Genomic DNA, 25,716 nt, shown 5'->3' on the forward strand with positions numbered 1-25,716 from the left:
ACTGAAACCGTGCAGATGTTTTTGATATGATGATATTTTTACAATACCTATTTTCCAGTCGAAATGTTCTCATCACACTTGCCACTGTATATCGGCTTAGATTTGGCTGTACTCGCAGTCCAGCCTCCCTCAGCGTCAGGCCGTGGTTGACAACGTGGTCAACCAGTGTTGCGCGGATCTCATTTGTCAGATTCGGTCCTCTTTGAGCACCTTCTTGTCTTCCTCTTCCTCTTCCTCTTCCTCTTCCTCCTCGTTCTCCTCGTCCTCCTCCTCCTCGTCGTCTTACTCTTTCTCTGACTCTTTCCATTGTGCTTGGAGAACGCTGAACTCACCTACTGCTTTTTATAGTGCTTACACACCTGATTGTTGTGTCTGCAATTAAGCAAACAAGTGTTTGCACACCTGATGACTGTGTTGAACCAATTGGTTGGACGGTGTGGTAATTTGACAGTCAGTGCTTTGGTATTGCAAGGACGTGACTTCATGATAGATTTTTGTGTGTAATGTATGTTAAGTGTGTTTAGTGTTTTGCAAATCACTGTGTGTATTGTTTTGCAAAAAGTGTGAAGCTGACATTGTGCTTATAGTGGTGCAGATCTGGGCTCATGTTATGATCCTTGAGTGTAAGGTTTTGATAATAGTGTCATACTTTTGATTTTAGTGTTTAAGCAATCGAAAAAAACTGTAAGTAGTAGGTGTATTTGGTTTGAGAAGGGGATAGATACAGAGGGAGTTTATTTTGCTGAGGGGTAGAAACAGGCAGGGAAAAGGCTTTGTGGAGTGAAGTTGCTAAGCAACTTCATTTACCTCTGCATGAACGTGCTGAGATAAGAATCAAAGTGCAAAATGTATAACAGAGCAATGCAAAAGTAAATAGTTTGGAGTTGACGTGTCTGGGAAAGACACTGTGTGTGTGTGTGTGTGTGTGTGTGTGTGTGTGTGTGTGTGTGTGTGTGTGGAAAGTGTGTGTGTGTGTGTGTGTGTGTGTGTGTGTGTGTGTGTGTGTGTGTGTGTGTGTGTGTGTGTGTGTGTGTGTGTGTGTGTGTGGTAGGGGTTTACACGCTCTGTTGCAGTGGCCTGAGACTACATTCATCCCTGCTGCTACAACTGCCGTGCTGCACACATCCCATCTGCAAAGATTAGCCTCAATTGTAGAGCCTTGTTCTATTTTTAACTGACCCAGCACAGTGGCCAACAAAGAAAGGAGTCAGGTCTTCCTCCATGAAACAATGGCTTTATTTTATCTTAGTTTCATCCTCTGTTGAACCGTCCTATTCAGTTTCCCTCTAGTATTCTTCTCTTTTCTCTCTGTGCTCTTCCTACTCTTCATTTGATTTGTCTGGGAAATGTACTGGATCATGAAATGCTTAAATACCCACATAAGTCTTAAAGTTTTTTTAATTGAACATGTCAGAGCCCAATTGATCTTTTGTAGAAACAAGCCTGGTTTCATTTTACTCGAATATATATATATATATATATATATATATATAATATAAAAACACCAATAAAGTTTAGCACAGCAGTATATGACTAACTGGAGTTGTCCTTTGGCTCCAGGTGCCATGTTGTTGATGCATGGCCTCAGTGTAACCCTGCAGCCCTGAGTCATGCTCTAACAGCTCACATGCTCCCATTACCGACTGACTAGAGCGAATTCAAAACCATCATCAGCTGGCACTTCAATACCCAAAAGGAAGACCGGTGACAATTCAAAATGTAATGGATTGAAATGCAGTAAGGATCTCTGGCAAAATCTGTATTTCTTTCAAACATTTATTCTCCCGTACATCAACTTTTCTCATTTAAGGTTATCCATGCTAAATCAACACACATGATTACATTATTTACTCTCCTGTCATTGGATTATTTTTTTGGAATATCCTAAATGAATCAATAATAATGAGTAAACTTAAATTATATAAAGCCACAATCTTGAGCTCTGTTATCAAGATGGCACTTAAATATTTGGCTCATGGATATTCTTCCAAACCTTTTCAGCTGGTCAGTAGCGGGAAAAACACCTAGCCTCTTCATTTCACCTGGTTCACTGTAACTATATTATTATATTATGACCTAATAACATTGGCCCAAATGCTCCGTCATAGTTACCTGACAAGAATTTTGCTTTTGGTTTATTCTCTCGCCAATTTTCGACTGTATGAAAGCAGCTTTTTGGATCAAAATTATTGCTAGGGACAATTCAGGAGTCGCTATATATTGGTAGGGGATATGTCCCTACCAAATTCTATGCCCTTGGCTGCAACCCCCATCTTCCACATCACTCAGTCTGTCTCCCTACGGTACATCTCTGTCTATGTGTGGCTCATTTCCTGTTCATCTGTGAGAGACTCCTTCATGTTCTGCTCTCTCTCGACATCACTTAAACCTCTGCTCTCTTCATCCTCATCCCTGTCTTCCTCCCACTCATTCAACCTTTCATTGGATCATCTTCTGTCACAGAACTTTGGTCTTTTTTTTTTTAAAGATTATCACTGGTACAGGCAATGCAATTTAAAAAACATTCCCCTTTCCAAAATATGAGATATCATCCCATAATCTGGTGACGTCTGGAAAATATTCTTGTTACCCTCTTGGGGAGTATGATGTTGAGAACCACGGATCTAAGGGATTTGGAAGTAGAGTTCTGTGAGGAAACGGAACCTGATTCACAAAAGCCAGTGTGCCTTGTTTAAATCGTAAGAGGTCAATTTAAGGCTTTGGCTGGGTATCGAACTGTGAGCCTTCTTTGTTATAGAATTAAGCAATCGTGGCAAAGTATCAAAAATTCTGTTATGAAATGTGATTTGAGAAGTTCTGTTTTTATTGTTCAATTACAAAATTGTTTTATTGAAGAACAACTTTTATAATCCTCCAATAGAAGTATCCCATGGTATGGTCGATATATCGGCATTGAAACTTATGCATCAAAACCAACACTAGTATTAAAGTTCTTTATGATGAAAAGAACATCTACTCACTGTAAAGAGACCTGAGTTTAGGAACCCAAGTTAGCTTGCCTTTCTCATGTTTCTTATTTAGTTTTATTTGTCTTTGATTCATTGTGGCGTCTTGATTGATGTTTTTGTTTCCCCCTTGTGTTTTAGTTTTGTTGTTTACACGTTTTTTCTATTTTCTTTCAAGGCTGACTTCTGCATGTGTTGCTGATTTCATTTTCTGCCAAAATGAGCAAAACGTTTACTCAAAACAGTTTACACATTGTTTAAAACTGCTCCTGTAATGTCCTGTCATTTCTTAACTTTTTGCCTCATTTTTAACTGCCACCTTTGAAAAGAACTGGTGTATTTATGCAAAAGAACAGGTGTCATAATGTGGCCTTTTTTAACTTTGTTTTGAATTTGCAGCGCTCAAAACAACTGTAGGGTTGGGCAATATGAGAGTAAATTATGTTTTTTTGTTTTATCTTTTAGAGTTTGTCAGCTAAAATAAAATTGGTTGATGCAAGTAACTCTGAGGTCAGGTTAGCTAAATACACATCAAATTTGATGCTTACAAATCTGTTATAAGATAAGATAAGATAAGATAATCCTTTATTAGTCCCGCAGCGGGGAAATTTGCAGGCTTATAGCAGCATAGAGTAAAGTGCACACAAGAGACATAGTAGAAGAAAGACAAGATAAAAATAAAAAATGAAAATAAAAAAACAAGTATTATAAATAAGCAATAAAAAACAGTAGAAAATCAACAATAACTGAAATATTATATTTACAGACAGAAAAAACTATTTTAACTATTATTGCACAGTGTAATGTATTGCACAGGTTTTTATTGTCATGTTTTTATTGTCATGTGGTCTGCTGGGAGCAGAGTTGGTTGTGCAGCCTGACAGCAGCTGGAAGGAAGGACCTGCGGTACCTCTCCTTCACACACCGGGGGTGAAGCAGCCGGTGGCTGAAGGAGCTGTACAGAGCTGCCAGGGTGTCCTGCATGGGGTGAGAGGTGTTGTTCATCAGGGATGACAGCTTGGCCATCATCCTCCTGTCTCCCACCACCTCCACCGTATCCAGTGGACACCCCAGCACACTGCTGGCCTTCCTGACAAGCTTGTTGAGTCTCTTCTTGTCGGCTGCTGAGATGTTATCTCTCCTCGCTGGTTCTTAGTAGCAAAGAGCAGCATCCTCAGAATTCTAGTAGAAGCTTTACATTTCCAGCTGGCACTGACAGTAACTCTACACCGTTTCACAAACATCGCCGGAAGTAGGTCATCAGTTGTCGCTAATTAACGTCAATTATGTGAGAAGCTTGGTGACAGGCCAGCATTAAACTTGACTGTTGTCTGGCTGAGTGCTTTCGGCAGCCTGCTTCAGTACTTTACTGCCAAAGATCATTTGTGAGGGAAGAAACTGGACTGTTTCTTTTGTTCCAATAAATCAAACAGTTGAGATATCTTTTCTCCAGCAAATGCTCAATTTCAGGAGTTCACCCAGTAAAAACTTTTGTTCAAATCATATCATAATTTAATCAGATTATCTCTATATTAGTGAATCAGGACCTTCGGTTATTTCATTGTGTCGGATACATATTCAATCCTTATTGAGTCAAGTCATATTTATTTATATGGCCCAATATCAAAAATCACAAATTTGCCTCAAGGGGCTTTACAATCTATACAGCATACAACATGGTTTATCTTCAGACTTCTCAATTCGGTTCAGGAAAAATTACCAGAAAAATCTGTTTAATGAGAGATGAAAAATTGGAAAACACCTCAGGCAGAGAAACAGAGGAGGGCCTCTTCTCTGAAGAGAGTCACACATGCAATTTATGTTACACCGAATAACCAACGTAATAAATTATTGACAATCAGGATGACAAAATTATAGATTGATTTTGAACATATTTGAAGAATATGGATCCCAATAGGGGTCATGCAATTTAAGGTGAGTATAAGTATTAGATAGGACTGGTTCGACAGATTGCAAATATGAAAGGATTCCGGATTAAGTCCAAAACATTTTGTTTGGGACATACCTGTTATCTTTGGTCATATTTGGCCATAGTGGGCAATGCTGGTAATCACTGGACTGCACTTTTATGGCATATGGCAGTATGGCATTTACAAGACTTTTGCATCAGCGTAATGACTTCACCTAATTTTTAGGTATTCAATTCTCTAATTTAGATAATTCTATGTCAATTTAGTCACAATTACATTTCCAGGAGATGTATTAAAACAAGATATATCAATATCTCAAACCGAGACACCTGCATCTTTCTGACAGTGAGTGCAGCTGCAGAAAGGGTTTTTGTCCATTTCATCCTAAAGTGAAGGCTGTGTGGACGTTACAGGATTGAGCTCTTCAATGGGGAGTGACACCGTTGTTTAACTGCAGTGTGACAACTGTAATAATAGATTGAGGAGAGAAGTGAATTTGAAAGCAGAAATAAGTAACAGCAGCAGCGCAAAGCATATCAGACTGATTGTTTCCAGCACTCTCTGAGGGTGGAACCCTTAAAATTCTGAGTAAAACTGAAGTTAGTTTCCAACGTTTGGCGACTCATCCTGCACTGAGAGGCGTTTCCAAAAAATAATCCAATAAAATGAGACTTGGGGCAACTAGCTAGCTGTTTGTGGAATGTAGTAGCCAAGATAGCAATATGGAGGGATAGGAAGGTGGTGTGTTTGGATATAATTCGGCAAAAATGTTTATTTCTGAAGCAATGTGACTGAAGTTTGATTAATTTAAGGGAAACTTCGCCAATTTTCAACCGGCTCAGTGTAACTGCAGTGCAAGTATGTTATATTCTTGAAGTACTTCACAGTACAGAAGCTAAATATGCTCTTATTTCCGTTTCACATTGACTTTAAACCTTTTAGCCGAAAAGATTTTCGATTTACTATGTTTAGTGATCTGCATGAAATTTGATGCAAACCATGGAGTTTGTGACTGCTTTAACATTTTTGCAGCATCAGCCCCATTTCAATGCGTTGACAGACTTACAGCTCTGTAACGAGAGACATTTTTCTACCATCTGATAAGATAACGTGCTGCGTCTGTTTGACTTGAGCAGCAGTGAGCAGTAAACAAGCGGGTTCATTAGATGGTATAAATGCAGCGTTTAGTCCCGTAACCGTTGAGGCTCTGGTGCTTCATATTTGCTGTGTGTCTGAATCTTTTCCCTGGTTGCTTGTCCTGGAGTGAACTGGTAAACAGATGGGAGGGTGTGTGTGTGTGTGTGTGTGTGTGTGTGTGTGGTGTGTGTGTGTGTGTGTGTGTGTGTGTGTGTGTGTGTGTGTGTGTGTGTGTGTGTGTGTGTGTGTGTGTGTGTGTGTGTGTGTGTGTGTGTGTGTGTGTGTGTGTGTGTGTGTGTGCTTGCTTGCTATGGGAAAGAAAAGAGGAAGTAATGATATGCCATGTCTGCTACATTAACAGGCCTTATGTTTAGGGGAGCAGAGCAGACGTTGCATGTGTATTTGTCATGCGGCCTGTCATCTGCTGTTAAAGTGTACTCAGTGGGACTCTTCATTCAGAACACATCTGTCTTTACTGCTACATCTACTGATAAATGTGTCATCTTTGGTGCTGCTGGAGGCTTTGATATCAGTCCTGTAGTCTGAGGTTAAATTTAAAACCTGCTGTGGTAATTTCTAAAAGTTTAAATATTTATCCTTGTATTCAGGCTATGTGCTGAAATAGTTTATTAAATGTAGTTATTTAACACATTACACATCTTCCTAAAGTCATTTCCTTTCAATTTATAGCAGTGTGAACTGGTGCAGTAGGTTTATTAGTAGTATAGGCAGGAGAATGAAATGAAATGTTCTTGAGGAGTTACTGCAAGTCACAAAATATATCATAATTTAAGACTGATTCCCAGTGCAATTTTAATGTAAGCTAATATATATGACAGAATATTGATACTGATCATTTTAAGCAGACAAAGTTATTGTAGGGATAGTTAAGAACAGGTTAGAATAGGTTAAATTTGTGTTAGTGCTGCTAACCTGACCCGCAAGATGGTTTGTTACACAGAACCATCTGAGAAGCCATCATTGGAAGCATGCTGATTGGTCCGTGCACTGGTTTGCAAACACATATGGCAACAGGCACGTGCAGATGCAGGGGACTGTGTGTTTACATCAATGATGCTTTGTGCGTCAAAGTTGATGGACAATGATTCCCCGATGTTGATATTTCAATGGTGAGATGACAGCCATAATATCTGCCAAGAGAATAAACCAGTGTTTTTGTTACTGCTATTTACATTCCTCCGAATTCAAATTCAAAAAATGCAGTACAGGAATCGTATGAGGTTTTCAGCAGACACATGACAAAACAACTGGATGGTATTTTTATTATAGCTGGTGATGAACAAACCTCAGATCTGTTTTACCTAAATTCCACCAGCATGTCCACATCACCACCATAGGAAACAATATACTTTACCATGTTTACACAAATATTTCTGACATTAAAAGCCCTCTCCTCCCACCACTTTGGACAATATGAACATATTACCGTGCTTCTGCTGCCTACTTACACCGTGCTAATTAGGCAGGTCAAACCATCAGAATAAAATAGTTGAAGTGTGGCAGCTCTGACTGTGTTAAAATGACAACGAGAGTACTAGAAAACCCTTTAGACTATTGAAAAGCTAGGTTATTAGTATTGTTTCTGAAGCTTCTGAGAGCTCTCAAGGTCTGGTATTATTTCCCATCAAAATGATTTAATTGAGCCGTCATTACAGTATGAGCTCGTTGTCCTCGGGATGACATGACTCAGAGGACAAATTTAGCAACCGTCATACTCGATGACTCTCAAGCCACCTTTTCAGGCATAAATCAGACGTTATGTATCGGCTTAGTTACAAAAAGAAAATTCACACCGCCCCTGTAGCCTGTGGCCAAAGCTGAAATGATATATTTTTATTCGGCTGTATTTACTCTTAGTTCGTAGCTGCTCTGTAACTCTGTGTTCAGACTTTCTGTGCGCCTTTATGTGTGACAGATTTTTTGGGGGGTTATTTGGCAGTTTTGCCACTGTGCTGCTGTTGTATTATCCCTGTGGCCTGTTGTTGATCCAGGGGTGTGGAGAAGGACAATGAGTGGATCAGAGGTTAGCGGCTGAATCCTTTCTGTGGATGTGTACTAGAGATCAAGGCCTTAGAGCTTGTAATAGAAGATTTTAGAGAACAACTCTGGACAATTCCTTTCTTTGTTGACCTGACATCGATCTCAGTTAGTCTGGGGAAGCTACACATTTTCAGAGAGCACAAAGTTATTGAAGAGATTAGGTCACTTTCGTGTTGCCAGTTGCCTCAGTTAATCTATAATCATCATTATTGCCATTATTACTGACCTAAACCTGAGTCATTTGTATGGCAGAAATTTTAATATCCACCCTGTAACAACTTAACACTGCCATAAAACCTTTTGATAGTGTGGTTTTTGAAACGTCTTGGGCCATGTTTCTCTTTCTTGTTGTATTTATTTTTCCTGTTGCTGTAATGAACCAGATATAGACACTGTTCCACTTTGGGAAATATACAGCGGCTAAGATACAGCAGCAGAGTGATGTGTATTGATTTAAAACATCAACAGTTAATTTCAAGTTTCTTTGTCAGCGTTTGAAAATCAATGAACAGGGGGATCTTTCGAGTCAAACTATTTAATATCGGCGTTCTGTGAAGTATCATCAAAACAGGCATTGATAGTAATGTCTCCCATATAGTGTTTCATCAGACCAGAATACAATGCAGTTTGTCGACTCAAAAAAGTTATTTAAACTGTAAATTTGTCTAAAGAGGGTCTCCACCAACTCCTGTGGGACACATCTATCTCTTTAGGCACTAAATGCACTGCTAGGTTTACCAACTTTTTTATTTTTTCAGAGAAAACAGCTGCTGAAAATATGGTTGATGAGAGTGGTGACAGTGAACCAAAACAGTAAAGTTATTGGCCAGAAAACCAAAACAATGAGAAAAAGAAAGGGATAGCCTGTTTAGTTCTGCAGACACACTACTAAATTGGCTGTGAGTTAAATGAAAGCAAAGAGAAGGTCCCACCACGTCCGAATACATAATAAATGAATGCTATTTAAGAATCGCCAGTGGTGCATTTGTTTCCTAAACCCCCCTTAACTGAATTAGCAAATTCAGCCCAATATCATGTTTGAATCAATACATCTGCATACTGTAAAAAAGGGAGTCAGATATTGGAATGGAAAAATCATTTCAGAATGAATAAATTAGAAGGATAATGTTGCACAAAAACACAATACCAGCTTTATATCCATTGTGTTTCTTGTTTAGTCAGCTGGGATGCTCCACAAAGACTTGTGTGTATTATCTGTTGATGGATTGCATCTCTACCAATTATTTTGTTCATAACTTTGGTACTACGGGGCATTTTAAACTCATTTCTCCAACCAGATACAATTATTTATCTGTAACTCCTGAATAATCAGAACATTCTCTCACACAAACTCATAAAGCCTCTCCTCGGTCTCTCCATCACTTGTTGGTGTGTTTACTTTATGAGTATTGTGTCCGAAGGGGATGTGAAGATGGAGTAAGTGTGATCTGGAGCTCATTAACAGCACTGAAGGATAACATAATGGGATAAGTCTGTGGCCTCACTAAGCTGGAAACACACACACACCCACACACTCCCACATATACGCACCCTCAAAGCCCAAATGTGTGCACATGTGAGCTTGACACAGGCTGATAACCCAGTAAAGATATATTCTTTACAGCTGTTAAAGTCAGAGGTGGAGACTGTTGTCAGAACTGATCCATAGTAGAATTGTAAAAGTTGAGGATGATCTGAATACATTTTGGAAGATCTCTTTCTTTCACTCTGTATCCAAAGGGTTGTGTGTGTGGGATGGCTGGTTCTGCCATAGATGTCTCTGGTATTAGAAATTGATTTATAGATACGCCCAGGATTTACCTTTTGATTAATGTAGTATCACTATGTACAGTATCCTTCCTAAAATATGTTACAGGGTGTGCCCCCGAGTTCTATACAAGGACCATTAATTTCTTGCAAAATACTGTATACGGTATGTAATGATGTTTGTGACAACTTCACTTTTATGCTGATGACACTGTTGCCTATGTTTCTTCCTCATCAGTAGCACAAAACCTTTCTGCAGTCTGCTTTAGATGTTTTCCAGCCAAACATGCATTGTAACTCGTCATTGTTTGTTTTGTCTCCTGTGACAGTTGTGCATGGTAAATAGGCAATTAAAAAAAAAACATAACGTACGTGTGTGTGTGTGTGTGTGTGTGTGCATTACTGGAGGGAAGCCCTGATCTCCTCATGTCTTCATTGAGGTGAGAACAACAATGCGTTATGTGCCAGAGGTTGGTAAACAGTATTTGTTCAGTACTAAGATGTTTATGAAGATTTTTCATTTGAATCCTGTAACATTTATCTAACATGCCACTGATTACTAATTTTACTGAGATTAGCATTTAAGATTAGACATAGTGATACTGAGCTGACTGGAAAGTACCCAGCTAAACTACCTGTGATATATAAGTGGTGATTTTAGGCATGAAAAACAGATGTTTTGCATTCTATAAACTTTATACTCTATTGTGTTAGCAAGCTGAATAATCATATTCTAAATGTCAGATTCATTTTTATATTATCTTCTATGTTTTTAAGGCTATTATTGTTTCTCCTGAATCATTATTGGGAAATAACCAATATGTTTTTAATGTAGATGTGCATTTATATTACCACTGAGTACGTCACACACTGCTGCCTCTTTCTGCCACGTAACTAGGGGATGTGTTTGGTCCACAGACTGCCTGCTGTGAGCTCTTATCAGTCAGAAAGGTTTAACGGGAAACAGTAAGGAACAGAGATCAAACCGGTTAATTTGCTTACCTTTTATTATCATGAATTTATCAGACATTCAATGTGAGAGAGCGGCTGCAGCCTGATCAGCGGTCACGACAGATGGCAGTTTACTGCTTGGCAAAGAACAGGCCACTCGGACTCATTAAAGAGGCCTCTTTTGATTTGTTTGTGTGTGTGTGTGTGTGTGTGTGTGTGTGTATATATGAGAGGTGCAGGATCTTTCCTTATCTCCTGTGCTGTTCGGTTCTATCTCCATATCTGCTTTTCTGCGAGTTGCAGTTTTCCCTCAGGGTGAGATTGCAGCCAACCATATCATAAAATGTCATATTTCACTTCAGGTTTCAGCCGTGCTGCCATACGTAGCTTATTACAACATTAACATTAAGCTTTGCTGCTCTGTTCGTACGGTACATGAATGTTAAGCAGATTGTTGGGTGGAGAGGAAGTTGTGTAATGTTCAAACTGTGGAGCCCTCCTGCCCACACAAAAAGACAAAAAAAAACGCAGCAGTTCTTACAAATAAACCCATTTTTATTAGAAGTTACACCAACCAGCTGCGTGCTCTTTAACTATGTATGAAAGGAGGGACACTGTGTTTGCTTAATGATGAACCATCAGTCACACATTGCACATTAGACATGCAGAGGGTTTTATACAAAATGAAAAAACTAGAAAGCTTGTTGTACTGGTGGTCTAGTGGGGATAGACTTGAAAGATTAGCTAAAATCTCCACTGTAAAAAAGAAAAAGTTAAGAAAACCTGAAATTTCAAGGCTACGCACTTCAATAACATTAACTTAATTAAATTTCATAAGTTTAGGCTTTGCGTTTATCTAATTTAGAGCTTCTACACTCGTTCATATACCTGATGAAGAGGTTGTTCGGACCGAACTCTTAAAACAAACCAACCGTTAACGAGACTGTGTGCACTGTGAAGGGAAATTTAGCTTTTAATCATTTTGCGAAATTGCCTTTATTGCATGTCAACCTGTGAACTATCCAGTAAAGGCATAAATGTCACACAGAATGTACTAGGCATATACTGGGATGCTTGGAATGTTTTTCATTTTCACTTTAACCTAGTTACACTCTGTTGGATGTTCTCAGTGAAGGGTGGAGGCTGACAATTTCAGACCTGAGCAGTTTAGTTCAGCTCCATCTTGAAGCAGTCATATTTAAGTCCAGACCAGCAGTTCATAAATCAACCAATCATCACTGGTTTTTTTTTTATTTCATTACCTTAAAAATATCTTGCGCCAGTGTGCTGCCTTAACAGTAATTCATTATTTATTCTTAAGATCTGTGTATCTCACAGGAGGACTCCATCTATCCCTTTTCATATTTCCAGGAGTAGGAACAAAGACCTTTTGGCCTCTAGACCTCTTATCAGTCTCTTTGCTAGGGAGTCTGGAATCAGGAAAATGAATGCTGCTCTCTTTTAAGCAGTTGCTCTGGCCATGGCTTTCTTTGTTGGCTTCAGAACAAAATGTCTTTTGAAGACAAACCCTTTTAGCACCACTGAGTTGTTAAATATTGCTGCAGTAGGGCGATATTGTTGTTCCAAAACAGAATATGGGCCAGACATTGAATTTTGAAAGCTGCTTGGTGAAGTATTGTTGAGGCATTGGTATTGATCAATAACCCTATAAACCCCTTGTGGGTACAGTGCACAGTATTATGATTATTTTCTACTAAGGGTTAGTGAAAACAATCATTTTGGATTTTGCGTTATAAACAAGAAAGAAGGATATAATATTGAAAATGTGCCAGAATAAATCCATATAATTCTTAGTTTTACTTATGGTTTAGCATTGGTATGTTTCAGAAAAGCGGTGGTCATACAAAATATGATTAATATGTACTTGCATGGGCAATAAACTTCCTCTCTTGTGTCTAAATCTTAGGATTTCATATTAAACATGGCAACCATGACCAAAAGACCAGATTAGAGTAGGAACCTGTTCTTAAAAAAACTATATTCACCAAAAGTTTTCGTGGCCTATTCCGACTTTATGATTACAGATTTTGTGATTCCAAAGAACTGTAATCAACAGCAAGGCTTCTGAGCACCTTTTTCACCACCATACCTAAAAAGAATTTCAACCAAACTGTAGTCAGTGTAAACCATTAAACATTCTAAATATTAACCTTTTACCTTATTGTCATATATTGCAGTTATTTGCATTAAAAGATAAATTATTGTATTTTTTATTGAAATACTTGCTTCAATAAAAAAATGTAATCTTGGTATTACTAGTTTAAGGTATATACTATAATCATTTTGGAGCTTGTGAAGTTTAACAGGTCATCATTTCTTATTAAATATTTTCTAATATCTATTGTATATTGGAAACATATCCTTCAAACAACTGTATTAATTCAAGTTTCATGCTAAAAACAATGTTTTACGAGATTACAATTGAACCCGTCGTGATAAGGTTATAATTTACCTTTGCTCAATACTCATTATTACTGCATAGAGGTTGAATGCATCATAATACAAGTCAATGCAACCTCCGTTAACGTTATCTGTTAGCCACGTCTTCAGTTGCGCTGAAGAACGTCATGGTCTGTATGTGTTAGCGTTTGTGGCTGTCCGACGTAAAACTGTCATGCATGTTTAAATGTGACCGGCAAAAAATTGTAAATATCAGACTGACTAGCTGGTAACCGATCACGGTGGATCAGCTGAAAACCAGCCGGTTTCCTTCAGCAGTAGATTGATCTCTGCATTTCTAGAAAAAAACTTTACTCAGGGACCATTTATTGGGAGGACGGCCTGCAGAGGTTGATCCTCAACATCTCTCATTGACACGTTAAATGGAAAAATATGTCTCAAACACCACATTTTCCCTTCTGTAATAAAGAGAGCGGGAATGATGGCATTTTTTAACTGCAGGATGACTGCTGCATTTTCTTTTAAGTGAGAAGTTCTGAAATAAAAACATCAATAATATCAGAGGATTATACAATAGATAACAGAAAAATAAGTGAAAGAGAGAGTGAGATGGAGAGCTTTATGCCTTTGTTATTGTGGTAACTTGCTACACAAAAACTGTGGCCTTTAACGTGTGTTCATATGGACACACATTTGAGAAACTAAGCCTGATAGAGACTGCAAAGAAAAAGCCTTATACTGACTGAGTTGTGTGTTTTTTCTTCAAACAAGGAAGATGAAGACTGATGGTAAGCAGCAGCAGATATGGACAGACTGATGACAGATGACAGTCGGCAGCAGTTTCTCTTTGCTCTCAGTAGATGACGGGACTGTTTCTAGAATAAAACAAAAGATTTCACTTTTTTCTGTGAGTGGCGAGGAGTGCAAAGACACTAAAACTAAATTCAAGGTCTGGAACATGGACAGGACATTCAAATATAGATGTGTGTTTAGAACCATTAACATAACTGTGGAGCAGTATCACTCAAGGTTTAATCCGGATATCACCAAACGGCGGACTGCGGTTTGGACCCAGACCGAGTGACCGTTCTATCTGGACCCATGATATTAATTAATGAAATTCTGATAAATTAATGAGAATGAGTCTTCACAATAATCTTCAGAGTGTTATTTTTTTCTTGGAAGTCCGTGGTTATAGACAGCAAAAACAGCTAATCCAGCTAATCCAGCAATAGTTTAACTCAATCCGCCAATAAAATGAATTGTTTACAATGCATAGACAGTTTGCCAAAGAGAACAACAGCGTAAGAAAGATGTGAGAGAGGTGACAGCATGGAGCATGAAGAACCTGACCCTTCTTCTTTCTAACTACAGACTGTCTGAGACTATTTTCTCTGGTCTAACTAAAGTAGAACTACACACCTTGTTTGGATCGACTTACAGCTGTGAGTCAGCTTTCTCTGCTATGAACATTAATAATTTAAAACCAAGTGCCGATCCAGGCTCACCAGTGAGCAACCTACATGTGTTCGTGAGAATGAAATGAACTCCATTGGCAGGGCAGTCAAAGGTCCATTTCTTTCTAGGGAAGGAAGTCAAAAAGGGGAGAAAAGGGGCTGCTCTAAGCTCCGTTTGCCTTTTTCTTTCAAATATTTTTTTATGCCACCGCGCCAGCAACATCTGATACCAAAGGTATTTTATATTTAGGTTATCTGTCGGTCCATTTTTCCTATTCTAGTGAACATGACATCTCAGGAATGCCTGGAAGTAATTTCTTCAAGTCTGAATATAATTTGTGGGTCAAAGGTCACTTTGACGTCATAAAACACGTTTTTTGCCATAACTCAAGAATTAATTTGCTAATTATGACAATTTCACACAAATAGCTAAGACATTTAGAATGAAGATCGGTGCCTAATTTTTTCTACATTTTACTTTTGAGTAAGATCCTATCTGGTTCCTCTAAATTCTAACTCTCCATCTGCTCCTCTCTTCTTCATATAACTTCTCAGCTAATTCAAATGCTAATTCCACTTTATTTGGGAGAGTTATGTTTTGACTGAAAACACATTGTGCAGAGCCAAATGACTACCTGGATTCATTCTCTCAGTGTCATATTGTAGAAGAACATTTCTTCCAGGTTTTATGAGACATAACTTAAGCTTTGCCAACTTTATAATTCCTGGTTGCTTGTGCAGCTCTATCACTGCAGGCAATTAGTGCTACATGAACAATAAAGTTTTTATCGCTCAGCCTTTCTGCTGGATATGAACGTAAGGCACCCGTTCTTTTGGTGGGAGGTCACTCTGTCCTAGCTTTTCCCTGCTTACAATTTATTTTCACAGAAATATCCTTATTTAATGTTACTTCTTAATAAGATCATACTGTCTTTGTCCAAATGCGCTCACACATTCACACTTCACAGCTGGAGAAGTTGATTTTTCTGGTGCCACCTTTTTTCACAGGTCCATATTTGGAACGGAAGTGATGAGGTGTATTTTTGCATTTTAGTGAGATACATATGTGAAAACTCTTAAAACAACTAATTTCATACCACAGTGTTGAAGGAGCTTGATGAGATTTTGAACATTATTATAGCAGCAAACAACAATTTGGCATGTAAGAATGTATTGGAGACCAACCATTACAAGCTGATTAAGGAGATATCCACAAATGTAGATCCATGCAGTGTACACTTAACACATATGCTCTGACGACAGTCCTCTAGACCGAAGGCTCAAATAACGCATACTCTGCATAGATCTAAGTGTGCAGATATCTTGTCTAAACAATAACGCATGGAAGGCATGAAATATGTCAATAATTTGTTGCCCTACTTAGTCATATTGTATCCGGTCATGCCGTATGGAGGACAAATATAGAAAGCTGACTAAGCTAACCTCTGCTTGCTTTTTGGCCTGATCCCTAACTGGATACGTTTGCCTCACCTTCCTGCCATGTATTAACTTATGTCTGTTTCTGATCACAATTAAAACTAACTTTTAACTTGACCTGGTCTCTGTCTTATGGTAATATTTCAGCCATTATAGTAGTAAATAAAAATCAAAGTCATTGCTAAGTCATCTTCAGAGTGCTTTTTCATTTCCATCAATTTAGACGTTTTTTGAGAAGCTCTGTTGCCTGGACACTATAAGTACAGATTAAACTCTTATTAATTAAATATTTAATATGCCCACTGATGTTGCATGCCTACCTAGAGATATGCCGTGAAAGGGTTTTATTTTAGTGCCGTTGTGAGCTGCACCCAGAACTGGGCTCCATTCAACCTCAGAGCCCCTTAAGGTGAGGCCAAGGCTTAAGATAAGAGGGAATCACTGATTATTGTTGGTGCTGCCAATCAAACCGAATGCCAGAAAGGGATAAGGGTTGTTATTGTAACAGGGGGAGTCCATGCTGTGCATATTTTGTCTTTAAATAATGGTGTTAAAATTCACAGTCAGGACTGTGAGTTAGTTTAAGGGTTATATGGTTAATTTAACAGAAACAGTTATATACAGATATATGCAGTCATCAGCAATGGAGACGCAGAATGCTGTATGTTTGTCTTTCAAACCGCATCTTTAAATTAAATTAAAAATGAAGTTAAGAACAATACACCATTTCTCTGGTGTGTTGTCAATTTTAGTCAAGTACCGTGACTTCAGTACATAAAAGTCTAGTGGTTTCACACATCTCCACAGAATATATTCATTGCTGTCAACATCACACATTTCCAGTCTTCCTCTCAGAGTATTCTACTTCAAGCTATCATTAAAGTACACATCATCACCTGCATAGAAATGATTCAGGGCTACTATAATCATATAGTGCAATATGCTGCAATACTTACCTGTACTTAAAGCGAGCTGTCTGGAATAATACGGGACTAAGGTCACTAAAATACAGTATCAATCCAGAGAAGCTCATTACACCATCAGGATAACACAATGAGGACATGACTTTAAACAGTAGCATTTAGGAATTAAACACCCTTTAATGCAATATTAATATTTTCCCTTAAAACAAGTGCAGCTCTGTATCTTTCAACCTCCTGAACCCGAGTACCGGAGGCAGTTGCGAACATTACAACAAAGCTAGAAAAGAACATGTTAAACATGTAGCAACATATTCGTCCTGCACACCTACATAAAAGGAGAAAGCTTGTCTAAAAGCTCATGGTTTGTTACAGAAATGAAACTCAACTCCAACAACAAGCAACTAAATGAGCAAACGGCAAAAACATGATTACGGTGCATGCCTGCATAATAATGCTAGTGATTTTGCTGCTTTATGCTACCCACAAGAAAAACATGTCATTATAAAAGCTGAAACTCCAGAGATTGGGATAAACCTTTTTACTCTACAACTAAAACTCACTGCAGCTGAAGAAGAGAAAAAATAGACTTTATACAGCTATAATCATAAGTCATGTCTCACCTGTTTAAGGGCATATTAACACAGCTAATGGCTACTCCAATGTCTCTAAATCATTTTTGGTTGATTCTACACTACTCTATTCATTGCATGTCATGGAGGAGTATTTGCACACAGCCTCCCTCCATCATCTAAGAACCTATCCGCAGCCTTGCATGTCAAAACACGGTCTATGTCTCCATCTAGTGGATGAATAATGTTACTACACTAAATATACAGGCATTTAACTCTAATCAAGTCCAAAGTAGTTCACATTGACTGATGTATTATGATTTTCTTTGAAAGGGAACATTTATAGTGGTCTAATTAATGGATTTTTCAACCTGCAACTACATCATTCCAAATGGATATTCACTCTAAAACTGTACAGTGTTGTTAGGCAGAAATAATATTTTAGGTTTTATTCTGTGTTCCAACTTCATTTACATTTAAACAGTAGTATATATACTGATGCTTACACATCTGCAGAAATCCCACAAACATTACCTATCTTATGATATCTAGGGTGGCTGTGGCACATGAGGTAGAGCGCTTGACCCGCAACCTCAAGGTCAGTGGTTCAAACCCCTCTACAGGCAACATGCCGAGGTGTCCTTGAGCGAGACACCTAACCCCAAAATTGCTCCCCGGGCGCTTCATTGCAGCCCACTGCTCCTCCGGGATGGGTCAAATGCAGAGAACCGAATTTCCCCATTGTGGGTCTAATAAAGGCTTAATAATAATAATAATAATGTATTATTATTATTATTATTATTCAAATAGACCTTGTAAATGCAGAGATATTCTCTATTTATTTTGGGTAATCATTGTTGAGCAGGGGCCTGAGACAGAGGCCCCAAGAACTTTCTTTCTGTGAACAAACAAATGTTTCTTTTACTTTCAGTATTACTTGCCAGATTGTTTTTATCCTTGAGGTCTAACTACCCTGTTGAAAGCTTCCTTGTCAAACATTCAAAGCTTATTTATTTGAACATTCACTTTATTTTTTATGCATGTGAAATGTGAATTGCATTATGCATCATGTGTATACGTGTGTGTGTCTATGTCTCTAACTTTTGTCTCTGCCCTGGGTGTTTAGCTAATAAAAGTGAATCACACAATGAAATATAGACACCAGAATGGACCTTGTTCATAGGGTCCAAATTTAACCTTAACATTATTGATGATTCATTTTTATAGATAGTGACATGACGCACAAGAAGTCAGTGTGAGGAACTTTTGCTCTGGCTGCATGCAGGACTGATGAGAAGCAATCAGAGAATAGGTTTTTTTTCCAAGTCTTGTCAAATGTTAACCCTAATCTCTTTATATTACAAAAATAGAAATATAATTATGGATTGAGTCTGTGGCTGTGATCAGAGGCTTAACTGCCCCAGTGACTCATGAGTCTCACGAACAAATGGTGTGACAGTAGGCTATATACTGGGTGAGCTTGTTAGTGTATATCTCTTATTAATTTCCTTTCGGTCTTCCTTTGTCTCCCCCTACTTTAGTTGGCACACTGTCTGTTTTTCCTGCAACTCTGGCTACTGTTTTTGCTACACTAGTACTCTTTGAAATCCATCAATGAATGGACCAGTGGGCTGAAAGTTCTCTCCGGTAAAGGAGCCAATATCTAATATGGATAGTAGATTTTTAAGCATCAAAGAGAGGAGCACAGAGGAGTTGCGATGGGAAAAGATGGCTGATGGCTGACAAACTAAAAAAAAAAACAACCAAAAAATAAATATGTGAGCAAAGTAAACAACGGGAAGTTTTGTGAAAAATGCTGCACCTCCTCACAGTATGAATCACTGTGTTCTGCCTCCTGCTGCTGCCTTGCAGTCTGTCCAGTTGTGCATTGAATACAGAAGAGCATTCAAGAGCGAGGTGAATAGAAATCCCACGGCTGCTGTTTGCCCTAAACAGGTAGGCCAAATACATTACATTACAGTCATTTAGCAGACGCTTTTATCCAAAGCGACTTACAGTCAGTAGTATATTACATATCATTCACCCATTCACCCACTGATGACAGGCTACCATGCAAGGTGCCACCATCAGACTCTAACTAACATTCATGCAACATCCAGTCCACACCGATGGCAAGCCTTCGGGAGCAACTTGGGGTTAAGTGTCTTGCCCAAGGACACATCGACTGCCGAGGCCGGGTATCGAACCACCGACCCTCTGATTGGAGAACTACCTTGCTCTCCACTACGCCACAGCCGCCAAATACAAAGCCCATGGAGAACAACTAGAAGTTATTTTCAGGTTTCACTTTGGAGTTGATTCTCCTCTTCTCATTGTCTCCTGCTGTGATGCGACCATAGAAATAGAATGAGAGTAGACTGGACATTCCCATTCAAATGAACGTACCTGGATCAGCAGACAAGCAACCATTTTCATTTGTTCTGTTGCCATTGCAAACCAAGTAGACTTATTTTTGTGTTTAAACCAAATCAATTGAAAGCAAAGTCGAAGACACACTGAGGTGGGTTTTTGCAGTGATGACTAAAGCATGCAGTAGAGAAGTAACATTACGAGGCGTCAATAGGCAGAGTAAATGAGTCAAATGTGAAAACTTAATGGTTCATCACATACTCTTGTCAGAGTTCTCTCGTAGGAAAACACATTGCTATCGCCAGATGTGTGAGAAATTTGTTCGGCTCATTTGTTGTAACCAGTGTAGCATTGAATCATGGTGGAATTAGCAGGCTAGCCCACTATCCAGTTGCCTGCTAGCATACTAACAAGCTTGCATGCTGAATGCCAGTGTGGATATGAAAGTAATGGTCTGTTTTTCTACTCTGGTACCCTCTATGCAGTTCAGCCCATCCAGACTCTGACTCACTGTATGTGATGGATGAAATTTCACCACAGTCTTTTTTTTTCTTCTCCACATCTTTTCACTCTTCTGACATTTCTTTTTATATATCAGCAGCTGGCTGCCAGTGTAACTGAAATATATTTTTTAATTCGGTTCAGTCGGTTCTTTCCATGTTGTTCATGTTCGCTCCTGACTGACTGTTTGCACACAGTTGTTCCTGTCAACAACCTCCTGCAAAAATTTGTTCACTTCTGTACAAACTTCAAATGGTTTACAGGTGTTCTTCATCTCTGTTAACTGTGCTTCTTTCTTAATATCTCTCTATTTCAGTCATGGCTAATGGGCGTATGACTTTCAATCACATTATACACTAATTAGACTTTAATAAAGACGCATATAGACTAACCAAACTTGTTATATTTTTCTTTAAACAATGTTGAGTGTAGAGCTTAAAGTGGTCCTATGGACAGATACTCCAATCTCTGAATCTCCGATCCTTCAGGGTGACTTTTGTCTCTTTGTTACCTCTCTGTTTCATGCCCTCCTTGCCTGGTCCATAGTTATTGGTCTCCTTTTGGCAGTTTTTTTGTGGTGCCATTTATATAATTATGCACTTATAAATCAATTTTAGTTCAGATTTGTAATGAAACAAAATAGGAAAAAACGTCAATGGGGCTGAATGCTTCTGCAAAGGCACTGTAATAGCTGACATGAAAAGCCTCCAGCTCGTGATGCACAGCTCAGACCTTCAGCGGCAGACTCAGGTCCCCAGCCGTGGCAGGAGACTGACTGTCGACAGCTTCTTTGAGAGCTGTTTCAAGTTCTGACAGGCTGTGTGACTCAGATCAGAACACAGCAGATTATTGGATCAAATGGTTATACAACTCCAGTAAATGGAATATTGCAAAAAAAAAAAAAAAAAGAGCACAAGCAGCGGGCTGAGAGTGAGTGTGCCATTTTGCTGGCTGCAAACTGATTTTTGTGAACCCCCGGCTGCAGAGCTACAGCTATTACTGTTAGACCCATGACACATTTGACTGATCATTATAAAGCACAGCTGTCTTCCTCGGCATGATGCGGCTACCCGTCTTTGTCTCATGATGATTAATAATGCAGTTGCAAGGGGAGCCACCATCTCTCTTTAGTGCATGCATGCGTGCATATGCATGCAAACCGAGCAGTGGGACTTCTAATAGTGAATTAATCTGTGGATAATTGCACTAGCTGCTAGTGTCATTAGTAGTCCTCCAGCCTGTCCCATTAATGGCTCGCAAAATTCACGCCTGTGTTATGATAATCCCTCTCCTTTTTTCAGTACTGTATCTCTCATTCCCAGCATGGGTTACCTTCAGTTTACTGAGTATTTAATTTGCTCCTTCCACAAATCCATGGACTGTTAGAGTCACATACACAGGGAACATAATCATATAAAATATAACCGCACCTAAATCATCCGTGGGAGAACTTGTTACTTTGTGTCTGAAGCCATTTTACTTGTAGTTATTGCCTTTGAGTAATCTTTTTAATATTTAGTTTTTTTCTTTTTAGTAATTTCTAAAGACTAAATGTTAGTAAACAGGGTCGGTGGTTTGATCCCCTGCACTTCCTGTCCACCTGTCAAAGGGTGGGAAAAAAAATATGTAACAATTGACAAATGTGTCCGTCATATGAATGCAATTAAAGGATGTGTTGCTCTTCTCTGTTTTATATCATTAGAAATGACATCTTTTGGGGTTTCTGTCAAAATATGTGAAAAGACAACATCTTTTTAGACTTGCTTATCTTTAAATGCTAATTTTTATAGATATTTTTTACTAACTAAATTGGTAATAGAATCATGAAAAACAATCAGTTCATTAATTAATGAAAGTAATTATTAGTTCCTATTAACTTTGGTTGAGAAGAAGGTAGTGCATAAGTTCACAAAGCAGAGGGAAGACAAATCAAAAAAAGCTTATTTAAGCATTAATGATCCAACTTAGCTGCCATGATAAGCACAAATGAATGTATTCTCCACAGTGAATACCTTCCATCTGCTGCTTCTTCCTAATCATTTCCTCTACTTTGATGAAGGGCACCGCACTAATCAACGGCTGCTGATAGATTCTGGTTTGGCAAAGTTCCAGCCATTAATGATGGAAAAGTGCTCTGGCATCAATCAATCATACTTTTTCATACATTTACCTTTTGTCATATGCAGCACCTGTAGTATTTAGTCAGTATTAAGTACCCATTATACTGGACTCCCTGATATTAAAGAGAAAGACAATGAATTTGCTTCGGCTCTGACGTCACATAGCCAGGTTTTCTCGGTTATATAGGAATTTGGTTTTGTGCAGTTGTTACGGTTGAACATTTTTAAGCGTTTGACTGAGAACTACGTAATATCACATAATTTGGGACCATTACTAATACTGTAGTATATACATCATCAAAAAAGACTAAACTTGCTTTCGTTGAGTAAATATTTTATTATTAACCATTCTCCTGAGCATAGAAATCTTTCTGGCAATATTTGACGTGTCAAATTATATTAATTTAATTTAATAATATAATTAAATATAATAATGAATATGTGATTCAAAAAAGCAAATTAATTTTTAGTCAAAAATAAAAAAGTTTTGCTGTTAATCATAACAGCATACAGCCTAGACCCTGGGTTCCTAACTCAGGTTCCCCTACCTCCTCTTCTCTCTGCTCCATCACACCTGAACCAGCTGATGCACAAGTCCTGATCCACCAGTAGGGGCTGGTGAGTTGCATCAGGTGTGTTTAAAACATTAAGAAGTGTGTGTGTTACTTACTAATGTTGTTGTTGTATTGTCAGTCCATGTTTAAATATAGATGTAGATTTCACTACATAGTGGTGTGTTGGCTGAGATGTCCACCCTTTGATGCTGAATAGTTCGGCTCTGCAGTCCACACAGATACAACCTCCTGATTTCAACCTCACACACTGCTCCAAAGCAAATAGCACCATTCCTCCACAGCTCTGTTAGAATTCCTTGGCAACACATCGGATGTAACTTCAATCATATTTCAGCCAACTATAATGTATTTTTCAAAGTTGTACTGCTGACCATTATGTCAAGAGATCTATTTGAAATGGATCACTTTGGTTTGTTGGCAATCAGATACAATGAAGTGGTTGAAATAAATGTGTAGTGCAAACATGCTTGAGAAGAAATGAAATGTCAGTTACAGTGTTTTCACTGCAGAGGAATGCAAGCAGATATTATATTACACAGGTAAGTTTTGTTATGGAAGCTGACAAAAAGGAGTAAATTGATTATTTGACAAATAACTCTCATCTGAATAGGCAAACAGGGAAGAAGTTCAAATCAGGGAGTAAAAAATATAAATAAATACCCACAATGGTACATTATGTTTTCTGACGTTGTCATGGTAAAGTGATATGTTGCAGCAAGGTGCTTTCCCATTCATATTTACACTATTTCAAGCCCTTGCAGCCTCTCACACCCAACCATTTCAGAGGTGATGTCGGTTAAGTCCCTGAGGGTTCAGGGTTTAAGGCTTTAGGGGGGACATTGGGATTGTGCCAGAGGAATCAGCAGCACACTCCCTATCCGATGCCTCCATCCTGTCAAGATGTCTGTGCTCCTAATGCCCGACTGTAAATCCAACATGCCAAGATTCATTTTCTCTCTCACTGTGCCGGTGTCTGGGAGGATTTGGCATTTTCTTTTATTGTTGTGAGAAGAAAGCTCTCCCTTGCAAAAAAAATGCTGGCTGCAGTGAGAAGGGGAGTCTCAGTGTGTACAGTTATCTAATTTATTCCTTTTGAACATCTCACCTAAACATCTGACAGCAGCTTTGTTTTTTCGTATTGTTGGGCAAAATGTGTATAGAGGAAAGGTAAAGCTCCTCATCCTTTGTTGCTGCACTGAAGGTGATGAGTTTAAAAATGGGAATTTAGGTTCAAACTAAGCTTTATTTGTTTCAAGAAAAGAGGAGGGTTGAAACAAAGGCAATAAAAAATAAAATAAAAAACCCTACCAGTTTGTTATGTGTTGCATTCTTCTTGGTAAACTCTTGGTGACACAGTAGTAGTTCCACTTTGCTCATACTACTACACACAATGTTTCAAGTGTGAAACCTTGGTGTACTCCAGTCACCTTTCTTTAGGTCTCGTGAACCACCCACATTTAAGTATTCTAGGTCCTGACCTTTTTACATAAATGTATTTCTATGTGAATTATTGCAATAGCAGTTTCAGGGCGACCTTGTCTCTTCAAATAGATGCCCTAAACTTTGATGATTTAATACGACTTCTTGTCTGGTGCCACCTGCACTGCAGTCACATAATGCAAAAATGTCAGTATATGACCTTTGCCAGGTCTTTCTGCCACCACGTTAGATAGGCTTTATAATTAAAGATTATATCTTTGCTGTGTGCTGATAAATGCAGATAAAACCGAAACGTGAGCAGAGCACATATAGATGTAAAGATAGTTATTGAATAGATTTACTCTAATCACTCACCACTTTATGCCCGTAGTGAATGTAAAAAAAACTTGACAAGCCAACTGGATATAGTTAATCAGGATAATGAATAGTTAATTCATTAGCTATATTCTCATTAATAATCATGAAACCCTGATATTTCCTCTGACAATAATCATGACATCCCAATTACCAAATGAAGGTCAGTTAAAGTTTCAATTTGACTTCCTGCCTTCTGTCTACACTCTCTTACTCTTTGTCGAGTCAGTTAAAAACCTCTTCAATGTCTATCACCAGGGTAATTAATTATAAAACAATATGGCCACATGTAGTGTTGCTGCATGTCACTACAGAACATGTATCGTCTCTACCATCAAAAAGAGAAAATCCAGAGCCTGTTTTTGAGAGTGCAACATGCTGGAAGCTCGGTGGTGCACTTCTGTAGTTTTTGTTTTCAGGCTCACCAGCAGTGCATGTCTTTGGAGGAAACTTTGTATGCATAATGACCCTTTACCTAACACTTTCTACCAAGCTTCACTCTGTAGACTGGCACTGTATGTGTTTTATGAAGTCTAAATTCTCACCACAAACACTTCTCCCCACGATGAATACTGATAAACTGCTTGATCATCTAGCTGTTGCTAAACTTAGCAAGAGACAAAGTAATGATTCCTCATATTAAGACATTATGTGATTATGTGATTTTAAACCCGCCATGAACAGGCAGTGCAAGGAAAGTGGATAAGGCAATGTTCACTGCCAAAACTAATGTTTT

General features: G+C 38.5%; 1 protein-coding gene across 1 annotated transcript in view; it reads left to right on the forward strand.

Annotated features, from left to right (window-relative positions):
* Positions 1–25,716, forward strand: part of asic2 (acid-sensing (proton-gated) ion channel 2) — a 314,110-nt gene that overhangs the window by 75,272 nt on the left and 213,122 nt on the right. The gene's annotated exons all lie outside the window — the stretch shown is intronic.

Source organism: Anoplopoma fimbria, chromosome 11 (genome assembly GCF_027596085.1).
Source record: "Anoplopoma fimbria isolate UVic2021 breed Golden Eagle Sablefish chromosome 11, Afim_UVic_2022, whole genome shotgun sequence".
Classification (NCBI taxonomy): Eukaryota; Metazoa; Chordata; class Actinopteri; order Perciformes; family Anoplopomatidae; genus Anoplopoma; species Anoplopoma fimbria.